Consider the following 7,232-nt stretch of genomic DNA (forward strand, 5'->3'; position numbering starts at 1 on the left):
AGAACAAGGAAGCTTACTATACTCCCACTGGCTTTGACATATACACATGATTCGTCTTCGCTTCGTACAAATCCAAATTCTTTGACATTCTCATCGAAGAAAAGATTCCATCTGCGAGACGCTTGCTTAAGTCCATAAATGGACTTCTCAAGCTTACACACTCTATTCGGATGCTTCGGATCCACAAACCCCTCTGGCTGAGCCATGTAAACATCCTCAGCCAACTTTCCGTTAAGGAAAGCGGTCTTGACATCCATTTGCCAAATCTCATAATCATGAAATGCGGAAATTGCTAGCATCACTCTAATAGATTTTATCTTCGCAACTGGTGAGAAGGTCTCATCATAGTCAACTCCGGGAGTTTGAGTAAAGCCCTTCGCGACCAATCGCGCTTTATATGTGTGTACGTTTCCATCCACGTCGGTCTTCTTCTTGAAGATCCATTTGCACCCAACGGTCTTACGTCTGGGCACATAATCAACCAAATTCCAAACTTGGTTGTCATACATGGATTGGATCTCGCTATCCATTGCCTCTTTCCATTTCGCAGACTCCGGGCCTGCCATGGCTTCCTTATAGCTATTAGGTTCATCAAGGTTTATTAGTGTACCATCACTAATATACGTGTCCCCTTCGGTAGTAATATGAAAACCATAAAACTGGGGTTGAAATCTAACTCTTTCGGAACGTCTAAGAGGGAAGGACTCGTCAATCGGTTCAACCGGAGTTTCCTCCTCGGGTTGAGTGCCAGCGGTAGAGGTTCCTTCATCTATCGACTCTTGAATCTCTTCAAGCTCGATTTGCCTCCCACTGTCTCCTTGGCCTATGAGTTCTCGCTCTCGGAAAACTCCTCTCCTTGCAACGAAGACAACATTGTCCTTCGGTCTATAGAAGAGATATCCAAAGGATGTCTGCGGGTAGCCGATGAAAATACATCACTCACTTCGAGGTTCGAGCTTGTCGTGAGTATCTCGTCTTACGAAAGCCTCGCAACCCCAAACCTTGATATGTGCCAACGAGGGAGCTTTCCCTGTCCACATCTCGTGAGGTGTTTTGGCAACCTTCTTAGTAGGGACTCGGTTAAGGATATGGGCGGCAGTCTCTAAGGCATACCCCCAAAAAGAGATAGGTAGTGAAGCACGACTCATCATAGAGCGAACCATATCCAATAAGGTTCGATTACGCCTTTCTGCCACACCATTCAACTGCGGTGTCCTAGGAGGCGTCAATTGCGAAACTATTCCACACTCCTTGAGATAATCGTGGAATTCAAGACTTAGGTACTCTCCTCCTCGATCGGATCGAAGCATCTTGATTTTCCTGCCCAATTGATTCTCCACTTCATTCTTGAACTCTTTGAACTTTTCAAAGGTTTCTGACTTTTGCTTGATTAAATAGATATACCCATATCTACTATAATCATCGGTAAAGGTCATGTAGAAGCGGTTCCCATCCTTCGTGGTTGATCTAAACGGTCCACATACATCGGTATGTATTAGGTCCGATAGACCCTCACCCCTTTCACACGTACTCGTGAAGGGTGACTTAGTCATCTTTCCAAGTAAACAAGATTCGCACGTGTCATCTTCCTTAAGGTCGAATGACTCCAACACTCCATCCTTTTGGAGTTGGGCTATGCGTTTCTTGTTGACATGTCCAAGACGAAAATGCCACAAGGATGCTTTATCCATACTGGTGGAAGAATCTATGTTCAAAACATCATTTCCTAAGTTATCAACAATCATAACAGTTTCATAAATTCCATTACATGGTATAGCTTCAAAGTAAAAGACACCATTTAGATAAACTAAAATAGAACCATTCTCATTATTAAAAGAAAATCTAAAACCTTGTCTATATAAACCATGAAATGAAATGATGTTTCTGGCCATTTCTGGCGAATAGCAACAATTGTACAAATCTAAACACAAATTATTCCTAAGCACTAAATAATACACTCCAATCTTGGTCACATGTGACGATCTTCTGTTCCCCATGATTAGATTGATTCTTCCTTTCTCCACATCCCTACTTCTTCTTAGTCCCTGCACATTAGAACAAATGTGGTAACCACAACCGGTATCAAGAACCCTAGAAATAGCATGATTAGAATCGTTAGATTTAATTGTGTATATACCTGCGAAAGATGGCTTGATCTTTCCTTCCTTGATGGCTTGCAGGTACTCTGGGCAGCTTCTTTTCCAATGTCCTATCTTGTGGCAGTGGTGGCACTCTGCCTCCTTCGGGTTAGGGCTGGGCTTAGCGGGATCAACTTTGATCCCACTAGAAGAGGCACCATCTCGGGCTTTAACCTTGCCATAGTTCTTAGACGAATCCTTCCTCTTCTTTTACTTTCCTTGACCAATAGCCAAGATAGGAGCAGCAGGTGGATTGGGAGTTGGTGCAACAGACTTATCTTTGAAGTTGCTCTCAGCGACCCTCAAGAGACCTTGGAGTTTACTTAGAGTGACCTCCTCTTTGTTCATGTGGTAGGTCATCCTAAATTGGTTGTACATTGGAGGCAAAGAGTGAAGCACCATGTCGATCGCCAAGTCTTCCCCAAAGTCAACATTTAACTTGCGAAGGCGGTCGACATACCTTTGCATCTTTTGCAGGTGCATGGTAAGAGATTCTCCATGACCCATCTTAGCAGAAATCATGTTGGTGAAAATCTCATAACGCTCTTGTCTCGTGTTCTGGTGATATCTCTCCAATCAGTCTTGATGCATCTCGTACGGGTACATGTCCTCGTAGGACTTTTGGAATTCGGAGTTCATGGTGGCAATCATGATGCAATGTACCTTCGTTGCATCTCGCTCATGAGTTTCAAAAGCGGTGATTTCAGCCGGAGTAGCGATTTCAGGGTTGATTTTCTCGAGCTTCTCATCGAGGACATACTCCTTATCCTCATAGCGAGCAATAGTGCGAATGTATCTTATCCATTCGCTAAAGTTCGTCCCATCGAAAGTGACCTTTTGACAAAGGCTCATCAAAGTGAAAGAACTAGCAGCAGCGTTGTTCGCGTTTGACATCTACAAATAGAAAGGAAAAAGATAGTTTAGAATATGAATCCATAATTATCACCCAATAAGAAAAATTAGGGCTAGGATCCAAAAACAATACTTACATATTAGAAAAGGGATGCCGTAATCCAACATGAAAACAATTTGAAGGTAAGTGAATGACGATTCACTAATTCTCCACCATGAAAACCTAACTATAAGTTCTAAATGAATTTGAGAATTCCTAGGTTTAGATGAGATTCATTGAAACATTTCAATGGCATGTTTAAATCTCGATATGCCCCTCTTGTTTGTGACTGGGATACCGAGGATCACAAAGTGGGTGTGAATGACCATGCAAATTCACATGGTACCTTCATTGTAACGATCACCTATTCGATGTGCCGGTAAACCACACACGCTCCATCGAACTATGATAAACAATGAATCACCCTTTGCCACCTTTGCTTAGAACCAATTAGTGTGCCGGTAAACCACACACGCTCCACTAACTTCTTAGCAAGGGTGCAAAGTGTAATTTCATGGGATTGCATCAATTCACTTTTCCTAAAGTAACTAAGATTGGGAAATTTTAAAAACATGTAGTTACTTTGTATTTCATATTATACTTTTAATGAGAGGATGAGGTTGCCCTATCCTACCCGTTCGGCTAACGACCCTCCACCGATCAAGCAAGCGGTGGGTGTGAGTGTACACACATTAAGCGCGTTTTTATAGGCCGCAACCTTATACCCACCTTATAGATCGGCTTCGTGAATGAGGTCTACTAACGGTAAGACTAGCATTTTAGTTATACATATATATATATATATATATATATATATATATATATATATATATATATGTATATTAATCTTGTAATATTATATTAGTATAGGATTGTATTTTAAACTTGTAAAATTCTAGGGTTTGAAATTTAAATTTTCTAAATTAAAACTTTAAATCACAAAACATAAATTTCAAAACTTGAGGACAAGTTTTAAACATTTAAAACATGGAGGATCAAATAACAAATAATCTTAATTAAAAATTAATTCCATAATTTATCCATATTTGATTTATTTAAGATTTCTTGTATAATAATTTACCAATTTAATCAAAATAATTAATTAATTATCACATAAGGAAATTAAATATTTTATTAATTGATAAACATCTTTAATTAGATCAAGATTATAGTCATATATATCAAAAAATCGGATTAGGGTTGATCTAATATGATAAAGGCAAGTTTCCATAAGATAAATATCAAAAAATCCTGAATCTGGCCCTTCCCGACGCTCGGACTCGCCGAGTGCACCATGGGACTCGCCGAGTCAGGCCAACTCGCCGAGTCCACTATTGGACTCGCCGAGTCCATGACCCAGAAACATAAAATTCGATTTTTTTAAGCAAGATTCAAAAAAACAAGCAACAATTTAATAGAAACCAATGTAGGCTCTGATACCACTGATGGGTTTTGGCCATATGAACATTCTGATGGGTTTTAGCCATAAGAACTTTCCTATGTGCGCATGCAAAACCCTAATGCTTGGATCTAGGCTTTCTAATTAAACATGCTATGAATCCAAGACTTCTAATGACTATTTAAGTGTAATAACAATATTGAAACAGATCTAGAATCATACCTTTGAATTCCTTGTTGATCTTGTTGTCTTGGAGCTTCTAGAGTCACAATTGTCACTCCTCTAATGGCTTACAAACACCAAATAGCAAGGAGGATGATTTGGGAGAGAGGAGAGGGGAGGAAATCGGCCAGGGTTTCTATGCTTTGGATGAAGTGCCGATTTCCCTTAGCCATAGGGTCTATTTATACTTGTAGACTCCTTAATGGTTACAACCTAAACCTTAATTTGATAATCTTCTCTTAAGGCTATCCAAATCCTTTCCATAGATATCCCCTTGGACGATTTGAAGCTATCCTAGCTTCTAGAATCCCTCCATTGCATATCTATATGGATTTACAGTCTAAAGTTTAACTATCAAACAATTGACAGTTTATACCCTCTTATTTAATTAATCTCTTTAAGTCACCAAATTAATTCCAATTAATTCTATGACTTATATTAATCAAATAACAATATTATTATTCTTTATATTATTCTCATAATATACTAATAATATTTATTCTCTCTTAATAAATCATCCTATCAAGTTGCTATGGTGAAGGCAACCTAAAAGGACCATGCACAACCGGGTCAAATACTTGCCTAATATAGTTGCAGCCTTAGACACTATTCCAACAGTCTCCCACTTGGATAAGTCTAGTAACTATATGCACAAGTACAATTCGGCTTGCAATCGTAGCTCTCAAAGACGCTGTCAAACTCTGATCTAATCAATCTTGTCCTTCAGATAAGGGATCGTACAGTCCTCTGTTAGATATCATGCTGACAATCCTATGGAATGGTTAGTCAAGCATTTAGGTTTCTCGATCTCTGGTTTATTTGACATAGAACTTAATCGAACACATCAATTCAGTTCTGACCGGGCCCGGCACATAAGTCAAAACAAATCATCGAGCGGCCGAGATATCGCTTTTACCTTCTTAGATAAAAGTTACAGATAAACTTCGACTTATATGCATTTACTTATTCATTAACCAACTATACACAATAATGCGTTTTATAACACCGAGTTACTGATGCGTTTTCGCATTATCAATGTACAATCAATTAACAAATAACAAACCATATATCTTGGTTTTAAGACTATATGATATTATCGTCTTGCGATCATCCTTTTATATCATATTCCATAAGATGATTCCAGCAAGCGCGGGTTTGTTCCAATGCTCAAAACTAGTTCATAAGCACTCATGAATGTTGCTTCAACCCTTTGCTATGTCTAACACCATTTAGACAATCTACACACCAATTCATGACAATCTTCATTCATATCTACATCCAACATATGAACGATTGTGGACAATTTGAACAATTCGATTATTCCTAATAAATTCAATTATTCTGGAAGTCAAAACATGCAAAGTGAAACAATAGCTAAACAATTAACATAAGATAGTAACATTACTCATAAATAAAACTCCTTTATTTAATCATCAAATGTTAATTACATTTATCTATTACACGTTTCTAATACTAGCTAATCTATGCTAATATCATCCTTCAGCCCAATACTCCTAGCATGCTGCAAGTGCTTAACCCTACTCAGTCCCTTCGTAAGCGGATCTGCTGGGTTATCTTCTGATGATATCCTCTTCATTACGAGTTGTCCTTCTTCTACACGATGTCTAATAAAGTGATATTTTCTGTCGATATGTCGTGATCTAGCATGATCCCTCGATTCCTTGGTCAAGGCAACCGCTCCTTCGTTATCACAGAAAATCTCCATGGACTCCTTTATGGCAGGTACAACTCCAAGATCACCGATGAAGTTCTTCAGCCATATTGCCTCCTTCGACGCTTCGCTTGCTGCAATGTACTCTGATTCACACGTTGAACCAGCTACAGTTTCCTGCTTGGAACTCTTCCAAGTCACTGCTCCTCCATTCAGGGTAAAGACCCAACCCGACTGCGAACGGTAGTTGTCCCTGTCGGTCTGAAAGCTGGCGTCACTATACCCTCGCACCTTCAAGTCATCACACCCTTCGAGGACTAAGAACCATTCCTTCGTCCTCCGAAGGTACTTAAGGATATTATTTACCGCAATCCAATGTGCTCTGTCAGGGTTCCCTTGATATCTGCTAACCATGCTCAAAGCAAAGGCTACATCAGGGCGAGTACAAGTCATAGCGTACATGATTGAGCCAACTGCGGAAGCGTATGGTACTCGGCTCATTTCTACTATCTCAGCTTCGGTACTCGGACGTTGAGTCTTACTCAACTTGGCATTACTTTGTATCGGTAATTCTCCCTTCTTCGAGTTTTCCATACTAAATCGTTTTAGTACTTTATCCAAGTAAGTATTCTGACTAAGTCCAATTAGTCTCTTACTTCTTTCTCTTACTATCCTTATTCCCAAAATGTAAGAAGCCTCTCCGAGGTCCTTCATAGCGAAGCACTTCCCGAGCCTGGACTAAACCTCTTGCAGAGTCGGGATGTCGTTTCCTATGAGTAATATGTCATCGACATATAGAACGAGGAAGCTTACTATACTCCCACTGGCTTTGACATATACACATGATTCGTCTTCGCTTCGTACAAATCCAAATTCTTTGACTTTCTCATCGAAGAAAAGATTCCATCT

Source organism: Lactuca serriola, chromosome 1 (genome assembly GCF_051521515.1).
Source record: "Lactuca serriola cultivar US96UC23 chromosome 1, Lser_US96UC23_V15, whole genome shotgun sequence".
Classification (NCBI taxonomy): domain Eukaryota; kingdom Viridiplantae; phylum Streptophyta; class Magnoliopsida; order Asterales; family Asteraceae; genus Lactuca; species Lactuca serriola.